This window comes from Misgurnus anguillicaudatus, chromosome 11, assembly GCF_027580225.2.
Source record: "Misgurnus anguillicaudatus chromosome 11, ASM2758022v2, whole genome shotgun sequence".
Classification (NCBI taxonomy): domain Eukaryota; kingdom Metazoa; phylum Chordata; class Actinopteri; order Cypriniformes; family Cobitidae; genus Misgurnus; species Misgurnus anguillicaudatus.
In genome coordinates this window covers 25,092,156-25,119,557 of record NC_073347.2, presented here as the reverse complement: position 1 = coordinate 25,119,557, position 27,402 = coordinate 25,092,156, and the positions used below count along the sequence as shown (strand labels likewise).

Sequence of the window (27,402 nt, the reverse complement as noted above, 5' to 3'; positions counted from 1 at the left end):
GTTATTTCAGTCAAAGTTGCTCTTCTATCAGCTTGAATCAGTCAGCCCATTCTCCTCTGACCTCTAGCATCAACAAGGCATTTTCTCCCACAGGACTGTCGCATACTGGATGTTTTTTCCTTTTTCAAACTATTCTTTGTAAACCCTAGAAATGGTTGTGTGTCAAAATCCCAGTAACTGAGCCGATTGTGAAATACTCGGACTGGCCCATCTGGCACCAACAACCATGCACGCTCAAAATTGTTTAAATCACCTTTCTTTCCCATTCTGACATTCAGTTTGGAGTTCAGGAGATTGTCTTGACCAGGACCACACCCCTAAATGCATTGAAGCAACTGCCACGTGATTGGTTGATTAGGTTAATTGCATTAATGAGAAATTGAACAGGTGTTCCTAATAATCCTTGAGGTGAGTGTACAGTATATGTCAGGGCAAGATGTAAGATGTTTAAACTTAGTATTATTTATCTTGACTAGATTTGAGTTGTTATAACTTATAAAATATAGTTTTAATTAGTCAACTTCATTTTATGAGCTGCAGCAACTAAACTCTTGTCAAGATAAATAATATTAAGTTAAATTGACTTTTAAGTCCGAGTTGATTAAACAAAAAAATTTAAAGCAGCAAAGTATTTTTTTACAGTGTGTGTACTGTGTATCATAAAATAACACCAATAACAGTTTAAAATCCAAAAAGTAAGTGAAAATGAGGATTATAAGTAATAACATTACTAAGAGAATGAAAACATTGTTTTGGAAGTACAATGCACAGAAAAGAAAACAGACCATAAGACATAAAAGAAATTAACTGGCTTGTGTTATGGCTTTGAACTCCTGCCTCATTTAAATTCTTTTGAACTAACAAACACAAAGTGGATTCACACCGTGAATCCGCTTGCACGGCAAACAAATACATTCCTGTTAGACCGAGAAAAGAAAAATTATTGTTTCTCATTGAGAAATGATTGTTGCCAATGACATACAAGCAGATCTAGTGCTGTATTCACAAGAGAATCTAGTGATTAACACACAACAGAAAACATCAATCTCCACTATGTAAATCTTTCATAGTTCTCCTTTCTGCTGAAATATTCAGGCTGTGACATTTTAGTCTGAAGTTCTCTAAACCATCAGTTCGGATACTCTTTTCCTGTCTCAGTCACTTTTTCAAAGCACTTTCTCTTGAGAAGACTATTGGATGTATGAGTGTCATATTATAAAAGGCTCAGTGTTGGGGCTCTGAGGCTCACTGACTTGTATGTGATTTTTCTATGACATTTTTAACTTTTAAAGAAGTTGTTGTTTGAGTTCTTCAATGAAATACTCCCATGAAATATAAAAAGAAATAATTAAAACTAAATCTAAATTGTTATCATTTCACCATGTTGGCTTTGATGACATCAAATGCAATTATGACTTGGGTTTCTCATGTCGATCAGTGCATTAAGTGTTGCAAAAGGAACCTTGATGTATAACATCAGAAACTACAACAATTGAAACAGTCAAATGGAAAGAACAAAAGCAAATTCAAAATGTATTTTGCTTTATTTGATCGCAGAAGTGCTGTATATGAGAAACATCCTAGCTCATCCACTTTCATTGTAATTCACTTTTCTAAATTAATCAGTCTGGGGCTTTTTTAAAGATGAAAGCAACAGAAAAAGACAGAGAGGGTGCAGTAGGCTATATGGAACAATAAAGTTAATTTGAATATTTGTCAGATAATTGTTAATCTGTGATTCTGCATCACAGCAGTCAGATGTATTAATGCAAGTAGAGTTTTACTGTTACAATTATTTTTAAAATATTCAGCAGTAAAGAAAAGATAAAAGCAGTGCATTGTGTTTGTGTGTGTGTGTGTGTGTGTGTGCATATGCGTGTTTGAACCTACTTAAAGCAAAGCAATTCTCTTACGTTACTGGAAGCTACACTCTAAAAAATTTGCTGTAATTTTGCAGCTGGTTGCCAGTAACTTACTGTAGAAGATAAAGTCAAAAAATGTTATATGTTCATTTAACTTTAAACAAAATGTTGCCAGTAAATAACATAAATGTAAAATGTACAGTAAGTTACTGGCAGCTAGTTGCCAGTAATACCCATTAATACTGTAATTTCTACAGACATTTTTTACAGTGTAGTTATTATAGTTTCTAAAGTTTTAAATATGGATATTTTTCCAAATCTATTACACTCAAAAGGCCTTTTTTAACCCCCTTTCCTGTTCAGACTGATCTCACAGAAAGTTGTGTTATAGTCATGAAAAATTTGATTATTTGTGTCCATGGCACAAAATTCAGCTTTTTTGTGCCTTGAGCGTGAATGTCTTTTTCATGTCAGTCTCACAAATTTCTATAAATAGTTTTTCGTGTGTACGGCACAACTTTCTTTTTCGTGTCATTTTATGTATTTTTTCTCATTGATTTTTTTCCTATTTTCTTACAATTGTCGCTTGGGGTTGGGTTAGAATCACTTTCTGTTACATTTTCTGTTACATCCTACACTGTAAAAAAATCCGTAGAAATTGCAGCTGGGTTGCCGTTAATTTACCGTAGATTTAAATTTATGTTATTTACTGGCAAAGTGTTATTTTGTTCAAAATTAAATGAACATTTAACATTTACAAGTCTTTGTCTTTACAGAGTAAAACAAAAAAAAACAGCATCAAGCAAAACATTCTGGGAAACAAAATCTGAAGCTAAAAACAGAAAAAGTTTGTTGATGATTTCTGGTTCCCAGAATGCTTTGCATGAGGCTGTTATTGTATAGTTTTATTCTGTAAAGATAAAGACTTGTTAATATTTAAAATTTATTTAACTTTGAACAAACTCTTCCCAGTAAATAACATAAATTTAAATCTACGGTAAATTACCGGCAACCCAGCTGCAACAACATTGTAATTTCTATGAATTTTTTTTACAATGTAACCCAAACTACAGGCGAGAATAGTTTTAAAAGCGGAAGAAAAACATGTAGAAACCAATACATAAAAGTACATCCTAAACCAAATCTATCCCCAACCCCAAGTGACAATGATTTAAAATCAGAAAAAAACAATACACAAAAAAGAAAGTCAGGCCATGGACACGAAAAACTATAGAAATTCGTGTGACTGACACGAAAAAGACATTCGCGCACAAGGCATGAAAAAAAGCTGAATTTTGTGCCATGGACACAAATTAATAATTTTTTTTGTGACTATATCACAACTTACCATGAGATCATGTTGTTCCCGTTTCCTTACGTTATAAAGCTCGAAAGAGCAAGGACGTTTTTTAATAACTTTGTTTGTGTTTGTCTAAAAAAGATAATCATGTACATTGAGGATGGCTTGAGGCTGTTGACAAGTAAATCAAGGGGTAATTTTCACTATTCACTGAAGTACCCCCTTCAATGTAGTTCTAGGCCTGTCAATCATCATTATGGGCATATAAGGCAGTCTTCAGCCTCCACGTCCAGCTGCAATTTTATCCGGCATCCCTCCTACTCCCATCTCTTTCTTCACTGCTCTCTCTTTTTTTCTATGTGCAGTTCTGTTGCAGGGGGTTGAACTTGGGGCTCGAACCCCAGCCTCAGGTTCACTCTCTCTGAAGGTTCAGAGCTCAGGTACAGAGCTCCCTTCGACGACAGCAAGCCAAGTTCGTTTACTATTAATCATAAATTTCTGAATGCGCAGGCGAACTAGTGAACTATATTTTGGGGACAGATTTGAAACCAAAAGTGAGCAAAACCTGATCAATACCTCCCTTTGGGGACGTCCTCATTTGTAAAATCTTTAGGGTTAGAGTGTGGATTAGGTTATAGTGAATTGCTCTAATATGGGACAATTTTTGATTTTCAGACATCTGTGAAATGTACATCCTATTTGATGATTGATTCACCCTCATACATGACTGGACATTTAAGAGGTCATGCGATTTTTATATTTGTGATGTTATAGTTTTACTGGTATTTTTTGTATTTTTGGGTGACCTCCAAACACTACAACTTAGGTGTCCTACATTAAGTAGTGTCCCACTTTAGGGCAACTAGTGCTCCATAAAAACAATAGAAATCAATAGAATGTTTTTGTTTAAATAGTGTTTGTTTGTAAGATGATGGTCACACACATTTCATCTCACTGTGACATTTGAGAGAAGTCACGTTATAATACAGGTTTATGAATATGATCTGATGTTTTTGTTTTTGACATTCTGCAGGCTAAAAAACAGCTTCATCCTTTACACTGCAAACAAATTAAACAGGATATGGAGAACAGATGGAGAAATCCATAAAACCATCTGTAATATTTAACAGTAAGTCTTCAATGTTTTTAACAATTTTTGTATTTAGAAAAGACCCACAGGTTAAATTCATTCTATGTCCAACATGATCTCACGGAAAGTTGTGTTAGAGTCACGAAAAATTAATTTATTCGTGTCCATGGCATGAATTTCTTTCGTGCCTTGAGCACAAATGTCTTTCTCGTGACACTCGCATGAATTTCTATAAATAGTTGGACAAAACTTTCTTTTTCGTTTCATTTTTTGTATTGTTTTCTCATTATTTCCCCTATTTTTAAATCATTGTGGCTTGGGGTTGGGGTTACATTTGGGCTTTGGGTTAGGAGGATGTACTTTTATGTATTGGTTTCTAGATGTTTTTTTTAGCTTTTAAAACTATTCTCACCTGCAGTTGGGGTTTAAGTTGGGGTTTGGGTAAGGATGTCTAAAAATGTAACAGAAAGTGATTCTAACCCCAACACCAAGCGACAATGGTAAGAAAATAGGAAAAAAACTATGAGAAAACCATAGGCTACATAAAATGAAACGAAAAGGAAGTAATGCAACGGACACGAAAAACTATTTATAGAAATTTGTGCGAAAAAAAGCTGAATTTTGTGCCATCATGGACACAAATACATTAATCGATAACACGACTTGATGTCATGACAATACAACTGTTTCTTCAATAATTAACATAATTCATGGACCACAGCATCTCAGGACTGCATCTAAGGTTATGCATCTGGGTCATTTTTAACCCAGCATTGCCTCAAAAAGGGATGAACCCAGCCGCTGGGTTAAATTAACCCAGAAAATTTTTATATTTGACCCAACAATGGAAAAAACCACATAGGTTAAAATACAACACAAGAGACGGGGCTCGTCCCTTTTTGACCCAACACTGGGTTGAAATAACTAGATTTTTTAGTGAAGGCACTGAAGAGGGGTAAATTCAACCGTGTCTGATGTTATGTGCTCACCCCGCCTGGACTGGTGTCTTCAATCTTTGTTTTAATAATTACATGCAGCTTGTCATGTGCAAAGATTGAAAAAATTGCCTACATGGCATTTCTGTACGGAGACAATAATGTGTAACAGAGTATGCGATCTAGTACTTGTATGTTTTCTCTAACTTGTATTGTGTATCTTCTGCTTCTTCACACATCAGATTTAATGAATGTCATTTGTTCTACCCAACATAATGCAATTATTGTTTTTGTCATTTTAATAGTTAGAAATGCTGTTAGTGTTTAGTATCAGCTAAATTACTTTCTTAATTGTTTGAGAAGTGATTACACATAGTTTATTATTTCAATTTGGTATAACTTGCGCAGTATATTTTTAGATGCTGAAATGCCATGTTCAAATTGATGGATTATTTTCAACCCAGCATTGGGTAAAAGGGAGATGAACCCAGCTGGGTTCGCCTCTTTTTGACCCCAAACTAGGTTGAAAAATAATCTTGCATTTTTTAGATTGTATATTGGACAATATTAACTTTTTTAAAACATGCATGTTTACCTTGTGAGTAAAGTAAGTTCAAATAATAACCACAAGTTGATTTAGTTAGAGCGTCGTAGAAGAATTTACAGGGATGTTATAAGTTTATTTCAATTGACAGTGGAGACCTGGAAGTTAATGTACAGTCAACCCTAACTAAACGTGATTACTAATCTTGTTTCTTACGCAGTCTGTAATCGGATTGTGGTGGTTTGTGTTTGATGACCACAATGAGTGAGTGGGGAACAGATCAATGGCACCCATATAGATCAATTCCAATAAGGTGCACGACCGCTCCTGCACATCAATGCGGCAAAGCAACCTAGGAAATTTAATCACATATCTCAAACCGACCTAACACTGACCTCTGATAAAGAGTGGTAAATGTTTCTCGTAAGCTCTAAACATGCTGGAGGGACATCTCTGAACCATGATGTTTTTGTGGAAGTGTATCAGACTTAAATGTCTAAACGCTGTTCGAGATAATTGGAGGAAATGTGGACTCCCTCCATCTTTTTGGTCTTTCATCACATCTTTCTTTTTTCTCTTTACTTTCACATTTCTTCCAATGTTTTACTTTCACCCCATGAAGCCAATATAGCCAGAAGCTAATAAGACGACTCATCTCTCTCACTAAGAAACTAAAAAGCTGTGCACAAAATTAAAGAAAAATAAATGATCTTCCCTTCAGCACCGACAGCCAGAGGGGCCAAACTGAGCTGCTGTTTTGGCTCAGTGATGGAAGAAAAACAGAGAAATTTGCATGTGGTTTATGGGGCTATAAAAGCACTGGAGATCATCTCTTTCTTGGTTTCTTAGATGTGCTTTCAGTCCTCCCGTATATGCATAATTCAACTCTGCCCCATATTCTCCAGAGATCTGAGAGCTGATCACTGTAGCTGCTATAAAAATCCTCAGGTCCGCTAAGAAAGGTATTAAAACTAAATGTTATATTCACACGAACAGATTGGACATTTGCTTTTATGTCCAACATTATAACTTTAATGATCAGTGCGGAGTTGGTGAAACTGTACTGAAGTCCAGTCCAGCAGACATTAATCTATACTCCATGATACGCCTCATGGTTATGACAGAAATTTAAGTGTCTGAATTCATTTCCACAAGGGCCGATAACTTCATTAAGACACAGACAACAACTCCAGCTGTTCCAGAAAATTAATTTCAAGGGCAAAGCTGCAGTTTCTGAGTCGTAAACTTGCTTCTGCTTATGTCACGTAGAGCCAAAAAGTTTTTCTCATTTATCTTCAGAGTGACTCTTCAAATAACATCAGCCTTGAGCTAAGAGGCTGTTTACACTGGGAATTAAGATGCGTTTTGGTCGATCGGCTGTTCAAACACATTAGACCACATGCGTGTCTATACCACAAAAGCAATCCGGATGAAGGCGTTTTCGATTACCTCTGAATGTGGTCGAAAGTGGACGAGCTCAAAAGGTTTCACACCCCATTTACACCAGCATTGTCCACTTGTGATCTGATCAGCCAAAACGCATCCTAATACCTGGTATAAATATATATATTTTTCGACATGTTTATCTGGGCATAAAAGCTGTTTTCAGAGTTTTAAAGAGACACTCCACTTTTTTTGAAAATATGCTCATTTTTCAGCTCCCCTAGAGTTAAAGATTTAATTTTTACAGTTTTGGAATCCATTCAGCTGATCTCCGGGTCTGGCGGTACCAATTTTAGCATAGCTTAGCATAATCCATTGAATCTGATTAGACCATTAGCATCGCACCTAAAAAAACCCCCAAAGAGTTTCAATGTTTTTCCTATTTGAGGCTTGGCTCTTCTGTGGTTACATCGTGTACTGGGACTGACGGAAAATGGAAGTTGCGATTTTCTGGGCAGATGTGGCTGGGAACTGTGCTCTCATTCTGACGTAATAGTCAAGGACCTTGCTGCAGGCACAAGGATATTACGCAGTCCCCTTAGTATCTTTCTATAGACCCCTTAACGGGTCACGTCACAGGCGGTTCCCACTGCGCATGTCGGGGTCAGAAAAGTCATTACAGCAGATTGAGTTTTGCGTATTATTCGGTATCTTCAAAAATCCCTACGTACGTCGTGGGCTGTGAAAATCACACCAGGTCTTCCGTTAAGTTTTAACGATTCATGCAGAATCTCAAAAACAAAAAATATAACATCTGCGGCTGCAAGCAATTAACTGCAGACTGGGACAATGCAAATATCAAAGAGGCTTGTGTTTGTAGTGCTCACTTCATTTCATGTAAGTCATAATTTTTCAGCCCTGTTAGATTAAATTATAAAGTCTGGATGGTATGAACAGTTTGACCCCATGCTGCGCGCGCACCCGATAGTCATTCAATGGTTACAAACCTTGAAGGGGTCTATAGCAGGGGACTATTTTAAGGCACTGCGTAATATCATTGCGCCTGCTGCAGCCATGTTACGGCAGCAAAGTCCTTGATTATTATGCCAGAATGAGAGTATAGTTCCTATAGCCATATCTGCCTAGAAAATCGCAACTTTTAATTTTGAGAAAAATATTGAGACTCTTTGGTGATTTTTAAGCGCGATGCTAAATGGTGTAATCAGATTCAATGGATTGTACTAAGCTATGCTAAAAGTGGTACCGCCAGACCCAGACATCAGCTGAAAGGATTCCAAAACTGTAAAAATCAAATGTTTAACTCTAGGGGAGATGGAAAATTAGAATATTTTCAAAAAAAGTGTAGTGTCCCTTTAATTATATTCAATGTGGTTATAAAATTAAATGTATGAAATTATGACTGCAAGCTGTCACTTTGGAACCACTTTGATATTCACTTTGATATTGCATCAATTAAACTTAAAGCAACACTATTTGGTTTCCATGTAAAAATGACTTACAGCTCCCCCATGTGGTTGAAAAGCGCAACAGTGCCTGGTATCAGACACTCTTCTGCAGGCAGGGGGAGGGGCAGGGCTGTGTGCTCTACCCTCCACCGCCACTTTCAGAGTGTGCTTGTAGCAGCTAGGAGGCTGCTCAGGTTGCAGCAACAGTACACTTTGTCCAGTTTAAAGTTGTTCTATCACTGAAATAATTTTAGAGACATTATTTAAAGGTAAAAAAACTACATAGTGTTGCTTTAATTTTTGGTTCTATGTGGATTATCTGATTTCATCATTGTTCTGTAGTACATTTTCTTATGTATTTGAAGCAGTAATGCATTTTTGTTAAATAAAAGGTGGATTAAATGTTTCTCTCTGTCCATCTATCTTCAGCTTGAGTAAACAAATTTACTGTACCAAACTATGATAAAGTAAAATTGTTTAGTACTCTTGGGAGTTCTAGACATGGGCAGAGGTGGAAGAGAGAGATTGACATACTGTAGAAATAGAGAGAGCGTGGTTCAGCATGTTTATCTGAAGGTTAATTACTTTGATAAGCAAAGCGGTCGAGCCGGCAGAGGTTTCCATACAGCATCCAGTGTGTGCGTGTGTGTTTGTGTTTCTTGAAGGCCGGGTCTGTGCTTCGGTATGTTTGTTTGTTTGGATGTGTGAGATGCAGATTTCTGCAGTATAACAGCTCTAACATGGCAAGACCTGCTGCAATGCGGTGTTTGAGTATGAATGTGAATGTAAATGCAATACTTTCTTTTATTTATTGCAGAACAAAGTGCTAGGTCATTAACATTCCCCCAGGCCATCTGTAGATAAAATAAGCGAAGGTGCCGCTGAATCATTTAAATCAAGAGTTTCATGAGGTGGACCTATTGAATTTTGATGATGATGCTTTTATAATGCTTTCTCTGAGCTGGTTTTAGGCCCAGAACAGACGTTTCACTGAATGCTTTGATGATTTTATCTCAGGTGATTATTCTGTGAATGAGTTTCTCCATCACTGAGTTCATTTAAGATCGGTTACATTTAAACCCATCGCACGCTTAATATACACTGCCCACAATGCAACATGTTTTATGTCCTTTCTGAGCATATTTGGAAAATAAAGTCTTTGCAGGGTTGAGATATAAAGCCCCACACTATGTGTACCACAATGATCTGTGATATTGATTTACTTTCCACACTGTTCACTCTCTGTAATTATTGTATTGATTATGATTAATCAGTCATTAGTTATCAATCACAACACAAACTGCCTCTTACACGCCACTTACACAAATTTGTCTAATCTCTGAATATACATAGTTTTTGTTACTGTGTGATAGAGTCATTGTGGGAGGGGGATTGATTTATAAGATGCCATGTATTGCATTATTAATGACAGCAGGAAAATGAACAAATGTCTTTCTCTGTTCATCTGCTCTGGATCTTTATTCTCCCCTCTCCTCTTCAACAGTACACTCTCTTCCCTAAAAACATAGTTTTACTGCAGTGCCATAACTCAGCTTTAGTGTTTGTAGTAAACCACAAATTTACAGCTGTAACAGTAACCATATTTCAATGTTACATTTGTAGTTAAACTATGGGTAAAAATGCTGTTCCTGTATCATAGTCTTAGGGCCCTGTTTTAACAATCCAAGCGCATTGTCTAAAGCGCACGGTGCAAGGTCTAAACGGACATGTCCGATTCCACTTTTGCTAATCTAACGGCGAAAAAATATGGATTATGTGCCAAGCGCATGGCCTAAAAGGGTTGTTCCTATTCTCCTAATGAGTAATGGGTGTGTTTTGGGCGTAACGTGCAATAAACCAATGAGAGTGTCAGCTCTCATCCCATTTAAAAGCAATTTGCGCCTGGCGTCATACCTACTACCTATTTAGAAAGCGGAATTTGTAAACTGAAAAACTAAGCGGAGGAAGAAGACCACCAGTTTAAAGGGGCGGTGAATTTGTCGATTTTATTGTTTTATACTGTTGTCTGATGTCTACTTATGATGTTCGCGTGGTTTTTACATTCAAAAACATCAAAAGCAATAAGTAATAGGCTATTTTGTAACATGGATTAGTGGCTCTCTGGAGAAATGGTTTGTTTGAAGGGGCGGGCCGCATTGAAGACCTGAATGTAAACACTCACTGCTATGATTGGACAGCTTCATTTCCCGTCATTACATGTGGGGAAATGTTTTAAAAACATTAATGTGATAAAAATAGCAGCCGAATACAAATATGTTTGAGCCACAAAAGATTCTGGGTGCTAAAGATGATACACATAAATGACAATACGTATATTAAAGTAGAAACAAAACTCGACGTGACTAAATTACTGTATAAAACACAGTAAGCGTGCATCAGAATATAAACTGCAGCTAATAAATCCTTATCAATAACTTTGTATATTTCTATTGTGCTTGTGAGGTTGCTTTTACATTCACGTAATGTTAAATACCACAGTTATATGATAAAAAAATAAGCTTTGTTGAGTGTTTGACCTTTCAAACGCAACTCGCCTAAATTACCGTATACACAGTAAACGGGCATCAGAATCTAAACTGCGGCTGATAAATCCTTCCTTATAACTAACTTTGTATATTTCTACATTTAAATTACAGTCGTATTGTTAAGTGTTGTACCTTTATTAATCGTTTAATGTTTTAAGTAAATTAAAACAGTCAAACAAACGTGTTTAGACACGGATGTTACAACAGGACATATCAAGCAATCTCTTCTAACAAAGCAATAGTGAAACGCAGTAACTTAAATAAAGTAAAATGTCTTACTGTGTATTATACTGCTGTGTCATTGTTGTCAGATCCAACATAAATGGTGCTTTTAATCACAGTCTCTCTGCAAATCCAGCATCGACTTCTTTACAAATGAATCCATGTACACAACGTTAACAAACACTCCCCACACAAGCTGGAACTTCTTCAAAAGCAAACTTTATCCACGCATATTGCTAATGTTATGTTCCAAGCCTCCGAATTGAAGTATTTAGCTTCTGTGTTCAGCTTCTGTGTTGTTCCCACGCGGTTCTTCCACAACCGAAAATGCGTTTCCATGGTATCATAACAGATCACCGCGTCAAAATAAAAGTCTCTCAGAAAAAATGTATTTAAAAGTCATTTTGGTTACATTTGTCAATCTTTAAAGACATGTTTACTTGTTGAGACACACGTGTGTGTTCATTTAAGTATGATGACCTCTTATATAACAAATTATCAAGTTAAAATTGAGTTTTTGATTCACCGCTCCTTTAAGAATAATGTTACAAATTTTGGGTTTTTTTCATTTTTATTGAAATTGTTATTTTTTGGATTAAAACCTTTAAAAGCCGTTTTTTCAGTCATAAAAGTAAAAATAGCATGTCAGGATCCTTCCAGGTCCTTGTTTGTATTTAGATCTAGTTCAGCATGGCAAGGTTCTGACAGTACAATGTTTCATGTGGGAGATGCGTGGTTTTAGTATTGGTTTATTCTGACCACGCATTTCCCGGGTCTCGTCACTTTTTACCCGATCCCTACCTGTTATGATTTTCACCTGTTTCCCTCATTAGTTCTCTTATGTAAAGTCCTTCGCTGAATCCTAAACCGCCTACTTCCATACTATATAGTAGGGTAACCATACGCGCCATTCTTCCCGGACGCATCCCGGACGCATCCTGACCAGGATTTCGGGTTCGTCTTCCAGAAGTCGTATTTGTTGACCGTATACGTCATAGAGGATTATTATTATTATTATAGAAAAGCAACCGTTATCTTTTAAGGTAAGAATGAAACTACGATTGTATGTCTTATGTTTTTAACTGAATGGCCTATGCAGTCAACAAATACGACTTCCAGAAGACACACCGAAATCCTGGCCAGGACGCGTCTGGGAAGAATGGCATGTATGGTCATCCTACTATATAGTACGCAAAGTAGCGCTTTTTACATACTATATATGGAAGTAAGCGGTTTGGGATTTAGCCCTTGTGTTTGCTGTTCTGTGCACGTTTGTTTTGTATCCTGTGTCTTTACATTGCTTGTCCTTTGCCATTGAGGACTTTGTTTAGTCAAGTTTAGTTTAGCTTTTTGTTTATCTAGTGTTTAGTCCAGTCTAGTCTAGTCTTGGTCTTTGTTTAGTGTTTTAGTCTTAGTATATTTTCCTGTTTATGTTGTTTGCCCTCTCGCGGGTTTTGTTTTTCCTTTTTGTTATAATAAAGTGTCAGTATTTATTCATCCCTGTTTGCGATTAGGTTCATCTGTTACAATTCCTCACATAGCAGGCTTTTAATTGCTGTAAATGTATTGATATCCTACATAATCATTGTAATCTCATAAAATAATTTGCAAATATGCAAGAAAAGGTACCCTAAAAATACAAACAAGAGAAAGAATTTACAAACGTGCAAGAGCCGTTTCAGCACTAGGACAGCGGCATGTTTTTTTTTTTAAGCATTACTTAAAAATGTTTCTCATCTCACCATATCCACAGGTAAAGTGTTATACAATAAATTTGTGGAGTAGCATTTAAAAATAGATGCGTTTGTTTAAAGCAAAGCATTTATTTCCTTACTAGGCTACAGGTGAAGCAGCTCTTTACGCCTTCTAACGTCTCATAGTCGGTCCTCATTTATGTCCAAGAGACTCAATAATAATTTTTTACATTTTAATCCTTTATTTTTTTATATTTGAAAGCTTTTTGTGCGGCTGCGCATCCATGTATGTGATAAGCAAACCCGCGTTGTCATCCCGTTAGGCGCATTTTACTAACACGCTCATTAAATAACAAAAAGAATATTGCGCCATTGACTTTAGACCAGGTTTTAGTCACGTATTTTAAGGCAACTAGTCTAGTTGCCTTAAAATAGCAACGCACCAACAATGCGCCTGAACACACCTCCTTTTCAGACCAGAACGCCCATGGGTGGAAAATTGGGTGCAAATGCATTTGTTATTTAAACAACGTGGCACTAAACGTGAAAATGATAATTGCGCCGTGCATTGCGCCGGGTGTATGATAGAGCCCATACTGGTTTGGCACAAATATAAGGATGAGTAAATAATGGCATTGCTTACAACCCATTTTACTTCCTTACAAGATATTTAGTAAGAAAACATGATTAATGATCTGGAGCCAGGTGGTGGGAGGGGTTTAAGAAGTAGGATGATTTGTGATGCCACCCAGAAAGGAATAACATATCAAAGTTATTACACAAAATCAGAAATATCCATAAATCTTTTCAGATTTTTTTAAAGTGGAGAATTAATCTAAAATGGGTTCATTTTTTATTTTATGCTGATCTGAAACAGTCCTATGGATAATATCCAAACAAATCAATCTTCTATCTGTTTCCCATCTGTGTTATTTATATGGTCTGTCAGAGGAAAGTAGTGAAACCGAATGGCTATTTTATTTTGACCTTTAGTTGTCCTCTCTCAGAACACTCTTACAACATTCTTCACTCCGTCTCTTCCACCCTGCCTCTCTTTCCATTTAATTTCTCTGCTGAACGGTCTGGTGGCATTTGAAGATTCCTGCTGGGCTGAAGAAGATGGAATATGTTAGAAAAGAAAGTGCCTTTTCATTCTTTTTCATGAAAGGGTCTATGTTTTCTAGCCTGTGCTCTTTACATTGATCAATAATCCATGGGCTCAGGGGAGAGGTCTCTGTATGATGGTGTATGTGTGCGTGTTCGGTGAAAAAAAAAAGACAGAATTTTCTCCTGCAGATGGACGTGGGGAGCTGCAGGAGGCCTTCTGCCAGTCCACTCATCCTTATGTGAGCGAAATCATTCTGCTGTCTCATAGCTTTAGTTTTGGTTTGTCTCATGGTTTTAATATTTGCTAAAAGAGTTTCAGATACATTTTGTTGATGACTGGTGCAGCTCACTAGAAATCATTACTTTTTTTAATCTATAGTCTATTTCTACCCAAACATAAAAAGTGCACATGAATCTAGCCTTATGTGTTAAAAACAACACTCTTAAAAATAAAGGTGCTACATGATGCCAAAGAGACAGTTTTGGCTTAATAGTTTTATAATCTTTCAAAAATGTTTAAAGGGACACTTTTTTGAAAATATGCTCATTTTCCAGCTTCCCTAGAGTTAAACATTTGATTTTTACCATTTTGCTGTTGAAAGTTGCCAAAGGGACTATTTCAGGCGCTGCGTAATATCATTGCGCCTGCTGCAGCCATGTTACGGCAGCAAAGTCCTTGATTATTTCGCCAGAATGAGAGTATAGTTCCTAGCCATATCTACCTAGAAAATAACAAATTTTAATTTTCCACCAGTCTTAGTACATGATGTAACTACAGAAGAGTCAAGTTTTTAAATAGTAAAAAACCAAACTCTTTGGTTATTTTTAGCACAATGCTAATGGTCTAATCAGATTCAATGGATTGTGCTAAGCTATGCTAAAAGTGGAACCACCAGACTGCTGAATGGATTCCAAAACGGTAAAAATCAAATGTTTAACTCTAGGGGAGCTGGAAAATTAGCCTATTTTCAAAAAAATGGAGTGTCTTTTTAACTTTCTCTCTCTCTCTGACCTTTTTGCTGCCACAGTTCAAAGCATCACCCGTAATAGACATGAATCAGTAATTAAAGCACTCACACACATAGACACACGCCGTCATAAACTGCTGATCTAACTTTAAGAGCTACGTCTGTGATGCAGGAAATTTGCAGTATGTGGGAGATGAATGACTCAACAGCCGATCACACATCCGAGCTCCATGATCATGTTGCTTTACTTGGCAGGAAAGTGATTTTTTTTATCCATAATTATTATTCACAATATGGAGAGCTTATTACACTCTTTCATTTCACCACTCCATTTTCAAGCTGCAGAGATGAAAATACAAGAGTGAATAAAAATGAATGGATACGCTATAGGTTTATGATGGTATGTGATAAAATTTCAAGAATTAAAGTTTCAGGTTAAAGTCCATCCATTTCCTATTTGATCTATTCCTGATGATTTGCAGGGTTAATAGGCACCGTGTTTTTTCACAAAACCACTAGCAATGTTTGTGTTACTGAGTAAATGGATGCTTGAAAATAAACCATTAAGAACAACAGTCTGTGCATGTATATGGCTGAGATGCTATGTGTGTGCATCGCGATGTGCGTTTAATAGGGCTGTCTGCCTATTTTCAGTAGGGATTGGTCAAGCAGGTCTGCATGGCAAGAGGTTAATGAAGAAAGAGAAGACATGGCTAAATTACTCACACATCGCCAGTCCTTCATCAATTTATCACTGACCTCCACCTCTGCTCTAATTACCCACTGGTATTAATACTTTACTATATATATTTATTAGGCATGAGTTAGTTACCAGTTTCAAGGTATACTGAGATTTTAAAGAGTCAAGGTTTCAAAACCACAAACATTTTCCAAGGTATAAGCTGTGTTTACACAAAATGTATTAAATCATTAATAATGTTTACATTTAATTCATATTACAAAAATATTTTTTGAAAGAACATTATAATCTAAAGGCTTTATTTTTACATGGCATACATGCTGTATGTTGCATAAAAAATTATAATGTATTGTGTCCGTTGAAAAGTTGTTTATGTGTGCGTGTGTGTGTGCGCCGTTTATACGTTTTGAACAGCCTGATCTCACGAGAAATTTTACATATTTTTCAAGTTGGCTAATTTAGATGAATTAATATAAAGTTAATCATGCAAAATCGTACGATTCTCATGAAAAAACAACAACAACGAAACCGAACCCCTAACCCCAACGTCACAGACAGGGGTCAAGGCAAGTCGTACCAAAACTTACGAATGTGGTCGTATGATGTCATACGAATTACCCAACTCCAATTCTCGTGAGATAGCGTTGGTTTTGAAACATATTTTCTTGATTTATATGAATTTTTACATTTAGAATAGTGGTAAACTCATCTGGAATAACAAATGTAAGCATGGGAATCTGAAACATTTTTATTTTAGCATCTTCAAAGTATCAATCCTTTGCCAAGAATTTACAAAATTGTACTTTTGGCATTTTATCAAGCAGTGTCTTGAGGTCTTATCTATCTATGGGCTGTTATTGGCTGCTTTTCTTAATTATTTGGCCAAGTCATTCATTTTAATCAATCTGTGTGTGTGTGTGTGTGTGTGTGTGTGTGTGTGTGTGTGTGTGTGTGTGTGTGTGTGTGTGTGTGTGTGTGTGTGTGTGTGTGTGTGTGTGTGTGTGTGTGTGTGTGTGTGTGGGTGTTTCTGTGTGTGTGTGTGTGTGTGTGTGTGTGTGTGTGTGTGTGTGTGTGTGTGGGTGTGTGGGTGTGTGTGTGTGTGTGGGTGTGTGTGTGCGTGTGCGTGCGTGCGGAAATTGCTAGATGTTTAGTGCTGGACAAAGATTAATCGCGATTAAACGCATACAAAATAAAAGTGATTTTTTTTGCATAATATATGAGTGTGTGCTGTGTGTAATTATTATTTATATATAAATGCACACACATTCATGTATGTATTTAAGAAACATTTACACGTGTATATATATTTAGTTATATTTTTATATAAAAAAAATATATATATATATATATGTATAAATAAACATTTCTGAAATGAATATATGTATGTGTGTGTGGTTAAATATACATAATAATTACACACAGTACACACACATATATTATGTAAAAAATCACATTTATTTTTTATGCGATTAATCCCGATTAATCTTTGCCCAGCACTACTGTTTACATTTGATTTATTAAAGGAAGATTTTATATTAAGTAATAATAAATAATTCTGGACCCGGTACAGGGTCCCAGAGTTAAAGAAGTTAATCTTACCTAAATTATACATATGTTGAGCCCTGCTACTGTTATAATGTAGTTTGCTGTGTAGGTTTGAATGAGGGCTGTGTGTTCATCATCATTACTAAACAGCTTTTGGGCGGTTTTATTTTTCAATACAAGCTTTAAGAGTTTAAAGGGAAGAATGGAGCGCTTTGATCGGTGACATATGAGTGTTGAAGTTCATTGAATATGTATTAAATATCCACTTCAATACTGATGTTACAGATTTTGTTCATATTTATACTGGGCCTGAGGCAAAGGTACTGCAGGAAGATAAGTAAAAGACTGTAGGGTTTCACTGTGAGTAGAGTCTTTGTGAAAGGACTCTGAGTTCATCTTTAATCTCTGTGTATTTTTAGGGGCTCTGAGAGAGTCAGACCCATGGGACTCTTTATAGTGGCGTATACAGAATGCATTTTCTATTTTAAAGCAAATGGAAATTAATGCATTAGGTTTTTTGTTGCAAAATATGTGGAATCTGGTTGTCATCAAGTAGTCGTGTTTCAAAGTGATTTGATTCATATTTGATATATTGTCTGTTTACACCAGGAAAAAAGTCTAAATGAAAGAATGTCTTTTTATGTCTACATTTTTTTTAAAGAATGAATCAAATAATTTTTTTATTTATGATGAAATCATACTGAATCTCAGTAAACTGTAGTCACATCATGGGTCACAATTTGTTTTAAATCTGTGTCTATAGCATTACCCCCCATTTTTACCTTTTAAATAATCTTTACTGCACCCCGTGCAACTGTTACAACGTTTAGCTACCATTATTCCTTCTGGTGTGGTTAACATTACACTTCTCAGCAGTTAGACTCTAAATAGCTTTTTAACAGCTCTGAAGTGACTGTGGAGAGAGTGAAGGCCACCCATCTTTGTGCTGCTTTGAGTATTTTCCCTCTTAACACTGCTGCAGTTTATAAGGGCACTTACTTTTGTTCGAGCAACATTGCTTGTAAACTAACGTGACTCTCTTGGGCAACAGTGTAACATTTCAACCACTCCTGGAAAAAAAAATTCTTCACATTCAAAAGTGCTTTTTATGTTTCTCTTAAAATGCCATCAGTAGTTTGGATGGTTCACACACAGAAAAAAAATAAATTAATTAAACATTATACTGTAAGTAAAACCAGTGGATAGGCAATTATGATCTATTTTGAATTTGTTGAAGCCTTTTAAAATGTATCTCATGTTTAGTCTTTTGCAGAGGGTCTCAAAAAATGGTAAAAAAAAACACGGTCCCATATCTGTGTTACTGAGGCAGTATCCTACACATTTGCACCTAAAGGGTTTATACTAGTACCTCGGAAGGACATATTGATACCAAAGATGTGCAAATGTATACAAATGGTAGGAACTTTAAAAGAATATCACCCAAGTGACAGCTTAGGTCCATTTTTTTGACAATTTTTTCTGACAGTGTGTGGTTTTGCAGTCTCTATATGCTATGTTAATTTATTTTATCACGGCATAATTTTTTCCCTTTAACACATACAAGCAAAATCATGTTTACTAATCTGTCCGGGAAATATATATTTTGGACATCATCTTTGCCTCTTATTTATACATGTATTTAAATTTGCTTAATCAACAACCATCTCTTTTTGTTTAATACTCCACTGACAGAATATTTTCCTTTATGTAAGCGTAAACATTACAAAATATTGTTTTATTTTTTATTCTCTTATTAAAAGTCACTTCCACTACTGTATCAGACCTTCTCATGACTATATACTAATGTTATCTCGAACCTCTCTATCTTACTCAGCTCATGAGACTGATCGGTATCTATATCTGAAGTTCATTGTTGTGATTAAGGTGTCTTTTCCTGCATTAAAATTGATTTGCCCCTGACAACACAAATTACAGCGTAAGTGAGGGGAAGCATGCCAACATGGATGGATCGATACAAACACAGTTAAGCATTCTTAAGAGTATACCATGAACTTTAACTGTGCTACATCAATGCATTCTTATAGTCTAAGGGCTGGACTTTGTAAAACAATAGCTAGAAAAACAAACTCTTCAGAGAAAATGACCGTTTAGGGGAACTTTAAATGAGATCTCAGTGTGTTGCACGCCTACAGTGCTGCGTTCAAGGTCAGAATAATTTAAGAGAAAACGACCAGTGTGTACAGCCCATAAAGTGATCATTAAGCAAAGGAGACGGAAAGGAAACACATTCTTTGTCACCAGAGGTAAAATAGTAGAAATGCTGTCACACACTGAGTTTTAAAGTGTTTGTTTATCCCAGTAAACACATTTGACTTGAGCTTAATGCAGTCAGACAGCAACTATAAGGTTTCTGCAAGACTTTTGCAAAATTTGCATATTATGAAGTCCAGATCAACTTACTATTTCTTTATCAATAAATGTCTTTTAATAAAAATATGTTATGAAATGACATTAATGCAACTTTTTAATGATATCAAATCTTTGCAGAGGGGTAGAATATGTCCTTTTTTACCTTGACAGCCCCATTTACTCCTTATTTACTTTCCTTATATGTAAAGGAGCTGTCAGGATATTCTATATACAAAAAACAACTAGTCAGAAGTTTGGAACAACATGAAGGTTTTAGAGTAATTTATGACAGATTTTTTATTTTTGTGTGAACCATATTCTCGTTCTATTTCTGTACTCCATATAAATAAACTTACTGGCATTCATGGCTTTTCTGTTCGGGTGTTTGCTTGGTCTGACAGGTAGATAGACAGGCAAAGAGAGAGATACAGCAGAGTCTTTCACCTGTGTGTGGGAGGCAGTTACCTGATGACTGTATTGTGAGGTCTCCTGCATGAGTATCCTGAATGAATCACATGCTGATTCACTGATGCTAGATCTGAAATTATAAAAAATGAGTATCCAGGAGATGGATTTAAAAGACAGTACAAGAGAGTCAGAAGTAAAGTGTGTCAACCATTTTTTTAAAACCGCAACACTCTTGAGGCTGGATGTAGAAAGTGCAGACGGTCCGTTATGACTGCCTCCTGTTTTTCCCTTTTGTTCCAGGGCTTTAAATAACAGCTCTTTACAAAAAAACACGCATGCATGGCAGAAGAGACAAGGGTTGGGGGGTTTGTTGCCTGGACAACGCCATTTTGGAGTGATTATACACGTCACTGGATGCTGTGATGGTCGCGAGGAGGGATAAAGGTGAAGACATTTTTGTCAGTTTTTATAAAAAGTGTTTCCATGTTCAGATGTTTATCTGTTTCTAACAATGTTAAATAAGTTTCTGATTAGCTATCAACCTCTAAGAATTTTATAGTAATTGGTAATAAATGTAATGAATCAGAATATAGAAAATTGAAAAATCATATTATTGTGGCAGATGAGTAAATCATGAAGTAGACCGTAGACATTACAAAAACATCTCACGGCAAGTCGTGTTATAGTCAAGAAAAATTTTATCAATTTGTTTTTGTCCATGACATGAAGTTCTGCTTTTTTTGCCTTTGGGCATGGATGTCTTTTTCGTGTCGGTCGCACGGGTTTCCTTTTTGTGTCCGTGGCACGACTTTCTTTGTTGTGGCTTTTTATGTATTATTTTCTCTCTTTTTTTATATTATCTTACAAATGTCACTTGGGGTTGGGGTAAGAATCACTTTCTGTTACATTTTTAGACATATACCCAAACCCCAAATCTAACCCCAAAATGAGAAAACAATACATAAAATGACACGAAAAAGAAAGTCGTGCCACGGACATTAAAAAAAACTATAGATTTGTGCGACTGACACGAAAAAGACATTCGTGCTCCAGGCAAAAATGCTGAATTTTGTACCATGGACACAAATAAATTAAACACATTCCTTTGTGACTAAAACTCGAGTTGTCGTGAGATTATGTTGCAGCTAATACAAAAAGTATTATTTTTTTATATTTATGATTTATAATAATATATATTTCTGTATTATAATTTTAAGCAACTGTATGATCATGGCCATCAGTGCACAATAATCTGTTTTAATCTAAGATCTGTTTGAGGTAGACATATAATGTATATATTTGCTTTAAAATTCATAAGAGATCTGACCTTTAACACTTTACGATAAGATTGCATTAGTTACATTACTAACAATGAACAATACTTCTTCAGCATTAATTGATCTTACTTTATGTAATTTCAGCATTTACTAATAATTTTTTTATATCATAAGTTGTTAACATAAGTTAGGGCACAATGAACCAACAAAAAACAATTGCAATGCCATTACATATGTATAACATTAAGAATTAATAAATGCTTACTAATGTTAACAAAACAACATTGTCGTAAAGTGTTACCAAGAAATCTAAACTTAAAATTTAGATGAATTGCAAATAGATAATTTCGTAATTTATAAATTTCCTTTTTTAGATCCTCCTTCCAATGGGAGCATTTTACGGTTTAAATGAATTAAAATAGGCCTGAAATAAAAACAAGTACTAAAGAAAACATCAAATAGAAATGCAGATGGTCTCTTTACTGCATGACGGGGTTAACCTAGAGCACTCTCTGAAGACGTTTCTCATTAAAGTTTAATGTGCTGCCGACTAAAGTGTCCAAAAGTATCCCAGGATCTGTCTTTGGGAGTTTTCCTTAGAAATAGGCTTCTGGAATATTCTGTAATAAATAAATAAATCTGTAATTGTAAACAGTACACATCTTAATAAGCAGTTTGCCTATTATACGCAACCTCTGCAAGAAAAAAGCATTTTCAGGACATGCAAACAAAGTGTAATATTTATAGGGCTTCTTTTGAAATATTGAGAGATGAGAGGCTTAAGACACAATTTCAGACTGTAGATTAGCACGAGTACAGTCTGGCGAAAGGATTTTTAGTCTTTTATAAACCACTCCAAAACTCCAGTATTTATATTTTATCAGAGTGTCCCATAAATAATAACTATATTGAGACTCAACAGGTTAGTTATTAAAAGTTTTTAATGATGATTAAAGTATTTTTAGAGTAATCCACACTGCAGCCTATTAAGGCCAAGAACTAAGCAAAAGACATTTTGTTTTTTACCTGTTAGGGGTGCTTAAAAAGACATTAGTAGTTGTACAAAAACCATAAAATTAATAAAACTGTATGTGTATAGATCAGATTTTCTGCCTATCTAAATCTATTATAGTCATGAAAGATGTTGTGTTTGTTCCTTCAAGGTTTTAAACATTAAACTCAAATTGGATGCCAAATGTAAACTCAATTTATTTCTAGGAAAACAGTTCATGTACTGTATTGATAGACGTTGCATTGAAAAAGTATTTTTCTTGTGTTGGATAAGAGATGTTTATTTAAGCTTCAGTCAGATTCTTAAATAAGTCTAAAGGTCATCTTTTTATACTTTAAAATACTCACAAATATCTGACTCACTCACTCTCATTTTTTAAATTGCCTGAGGTGTGTGAGACAGCCAAATGTTTCTTTGCCAATAAGAGATGTACTGTATAATTTTTCACATATTTCATTATTTTTCTGATGGTGGTTACCAGTTACCATCATGGATCTGTCACGTTTTAGAGAATATTGTCATTTGTTTTAATTAATTCCCCAAACACCTGCTTTATCTTCGTCTTCATTGACAAACACACTAAAAGTGGTTCTTGGCTTGTAATCATAGAGATACCATTTTAGGTCCCATATAGCACTGATGAAGTACCTGTGTACACTGTAAAAAAATCTGTAGAAATTACAGTGTTATTGCAGCTGGGTTGCCGGTAACTTACCGTAGATTTAAATTTATGTTATTTACTGGCAAGAGTTTGTTCAAAGGTAAATACATTTTAAATATTAACAAGTCTTTATCTTACATAATAAATACAAAATACAATAACAGCCTCATGCAAAGCATTCTGGGAACCAGAAATCATCATCAACTTTTTTCTGTTTTTTGCTTCAGATTTTGTTTCCCAGAATGTTTTGCTTGATGCTGTTGTTTAGGTTTTACTCTGTAAAGACGGAGACTTGTAAATGTTTAATGTTCATTTAGCTTTGAACAAAGTGTTGCCAGTAAATAACATACATTTAAATCTATGGTAAGTTACTGGCAACCCAGCTGCAATAACACTGTAATTTCTACAGACTTTTTTTGTCACAATCGGGAACACGAGTAAGGACACAAACGCAGGGTTCACACGAAAGGGTAACATTTAATATAAATCACATGAAATCAAACATGAGGAACAACACGGGCAGGTAAGAACAACGACTGAAACACTGGAAACAAACATGACATCAGCGACAATCATCCGGCAATTGAGTACAACACAAACAGGGGTATAAATACAGACAGACTAATGATGTGCAGGTGTGATGAGGAATCAATGAATTGTCCAGGTGACGTAATCGGAACATGCACAAAACATGACACGGATTTCACCGTGAAAATTAGTGTAGCAACGATGTAGAACCATATAGTGCTATGTAGAACCATATGTGGTGCTACAGTGGTGCTATATGACCCCCTAATGGTTCTTCATATGTGATTCATAGGTGCTATATAGGACTACAAATGGTCCCTCTATGATTACGAGCCAAGAACCACTTTTAGTGCTATTTAGCACAGTTTGTTTTTAGAATGTACTTTGTTAATTTAAATAAAAAAAATTTTAAGTAAATTTTACTTAATTTCACAAGTGTGAAATTTACTTAAAAAACCTGAGTGCAAAAACTTGCCAACAAATTGAGTAAATGATCTTTATAGTAATTACTACTTGAACAAGTCCTTAAATGTCCTTTAAAATCACATTATATGCTTAACCAGTTCGCCAAGCAGCACATCAAAAAATCTTTTTCTCTTCCTCAGAATAACCTTTATCTTTTCATGGTTTCTTTTCCATCATCCTTCGGTCCTCTGACTGAGCATCGTTTGCTCTCTCTTGTGAGTGAATCTGTTTGTTCTGGGTCTTGGGAGAGATTCCTTCTGTGCAGAGCCGGGAGCCGAGCAGGGTCTGGTGTGAAGGTGATAACTCTAAAGGGATTAACTTTAGAGAAAGAGAGAGAGAAAGCTAAAGAGTGGGAGAGTCAAGGGCCTGAGTCAAGGGCACACACAGATGCACACATATGTTTAACTATTACTTATCTCATGTGAAAGTTAAAATGACCTCTGCATTTAACCCATCCCAGTGAGAAGTTAACACTCACAATTGGACCAGTGGGCAGCTACAGTAGTACTGCAGTGCCCGGGGAGCAATTGGGGATAAGGTGCCTTGTTCAAGGGCACCCCAAAGCAACCTGCTGGTTGTGACACTGAACCAGTCATCTTCAGGTTACAAGCCCGACTCTCTCTAACTATTAAACCATCTGCCAACTCATTTTATACACTTTATTGTTTTTAACAGACTTATAATTATCCCCTATCCTCAAATCTGACCATCACAACACACATGCTCAACCAGTTTGATTTTCTATGGAGACACACATAATGGTGGAGACACACACATTACATTCATTCTTTTCTTAATATAGAAAAACTCTTTTAGTGGCCATCTGGTTTTACTTAGCGCTTTTACCTTGCGAATCCTGAATATGATATCCAACCGTTAGGACTTTAGACTTGGCATTTATGGGTATTGTGTGATCAATACAGTCCAAAAAACACTTGGATTTTTTGAGGTAAAGTACAGCAGAGCACTTTTCTATCCACTGTGAGTTATTATAAAGGGTCTAGGTCAAACTGCTACAATGTACTTTGGATCACATACTGGGTAAAATGTCAGACTAGGCAGCTAAACCATCTGTGAATGTGGCTTGCACAGCATGCAATTTTTGCCATAATTTTGCCGTCTGAAAATTTTGGGAATGGAAAGTCATTTCATTGGCTCTCTAACGCTAAATTGTCAGTCTGTGATCATGACAGATTAACAACATGCATATAATGCAACTAATTAGGAACTCATAAGTACGGAAGCCGAGAGAGGCCATGCACTATTATTATTTTTGCTTGCTTGTTTTCTCGTGATCATGACTTAATTTCTCGTTATCTCGAGATAACAAAAGTTGTTTTCTCGTGATCTCGACATAACAAAAGTTGTATTTTTGTGATGGGATTAAAGCTTACGTGTACTCGATGTTTTGTTTGTAAACAGCAAAAGCATATTTTGCTAAATTAGCATTGATGAACAAACGAGATTTTACTTGGATCAAAGATTCGCTCAAGCGGAATTAGATGTCAATATTTACAATTTTACAGTGGTGAATTTAGGGACCGTCTTTGAGTTACTCAATACACGTTTCTACTTTTAACAGCATTTAAATGGAATGACTGAAAGTCAACAGTCACAAAACCCACGTGTTTATGTGGTTGTCAGCTATAATGCACACTTTTTAGATTGTTGATATTTATTTAAATAAACTGTTAAATACTATTGAAGATAGAAACGTGTACACTATTACTTTAGAGATGGTCCCTAAATTCACGAACATGAACCGTCCAACTTTATTTATTTATTAAGTCTACACAGCTACACGTGTGGTTACGGCGAAGACCCCAACTCATATACATTAGCAGTCCACTTCAAAATATACTCAATATTATATTGACAGGAAATTACATTATGACATTTGGATTATCATGTCAGGATAACGAGAAAACAACTTTTGTTTTCTCGAGATCATGAGAAAATTAAGTCGTGATCACGAGAAAACAACTTTTGTTATCTCGAGATCACGAAAAAACCACCTTTGTTATCTCGAGATAACGAGAAATTAAGTCGTGATCAAGAGAAAACAACTTTTGTTATCTCGAGATAACGAGAAATTAAGTTGTGATCACGAGAAAACAACTTTTGTTATCTCGAGATCACGAGAAATTAAGTCGTGATCACGAGAAAACAAGCAAGCAAAAATAATAATAGTGCATGTCCTCTCTCGGCTTCCGTACATAAGCATGCAAGCAAACAACATTTATTTATAGAGCGTTTTAAAATCCACAGTGGACACAAAGTGCTGTACAATAAAAACAATATTAAATAAATATATGTAACAACTAATACACTCACAAAACACACAAGACTTATAACAATGCAAGTACAATAACATTAACACACCATACAAAGACCAAATACCATCTGTATAACCACACATTAATTGTTAATTTCAGTTTTCAAAGGCCAATGCATACAGGTGGGTTTTAAGAAGAGACTTAAAAACCGGTAATGACGATGCCTGCCTGATGTGTAAAGGTAACTCGTTCCACAATTTAGGAGCCGCTATACCGCAAAAGCCCAAACCCGTTTTAGCTTGCGCTTTGTTTTAAGCACACTTACACTGAAAGAAAATGATTGAATTTACTAAAAAAATTTTAAGGTAAGTGGTTGCAATCAATTTATTTAAGCTACATTTAAACAAAAGTTTTATATTTTATTTTACTTTAATAATCTTTTTTGTTTAAGTGTAGCTTAAATAAATTGATTGCAACCACTTACCTTAAAAAATTGATTAAATTCAATTAATAATTTTTTCAGTGTAGGAGCAGTTGATCGGCTGACCTGTGAGAGCGGGTAAAATGTTATTTGTAGTGGAAATGTTCCTTATAAAGGTAACTAAGGTAAGGTTCTTCTTTAAAAAAATATGGTTCTTTGAGGAACCAAAAATGTTTTTTTTCTGTGGCATCATTGCGAAGAAAAGTGCTTTTATAGCACCTTTATTTTTAAATGTGCAGAAGTTTTAAAGGTGCAGACTTTCTCATGTACAATGCCAAATTCCCAATCAGAGCTTTGAACAGTGACGGCTCGTGACTGCTCATCCGAGCGGTGCAAATTCAAGTGTTCAGAGTGTCATGTGTGTTGCTTGTGTTTTCAAAATATGTGTTTGTTGCGTCGTGTGAACCATGTGCATCACGTGTTTTGTTAGGGTGAGTGCCTGCTGCACACGCGTCAAAACCGTTTATGATAAAAGAGACGCTCATGTTCACAAAATACATGCAAGACACTCCCTTAACAGTAAACTCTGATTACACATGAGATTATGCGAGTAACACGAGCA

The 27,402-nt window shown here is 35.7% G+C and overlaps 1 protein-coding gene across 1 annotated transcript in view; it reads left to right on the top strand.

Annotated features, from left to right (window-relative positions):
* cimip5 (ciliary microtubule inner protein 5) overlaps positions 1-27,402 on the top strand; it is a 66,678-nt gene that overhangs the window by 26,836 nt on the left and 12,440 nt on the right. The window contains exon 4 of the mRNA XM_073873397.1: positions 20,441-20,584. The gene's annotated coding sequence lies outside the window, so the exon portion shown is untranslated. The remainder of the gene's footprint in view (positions 1-20,440; positions 20,585-27,402) is intronic.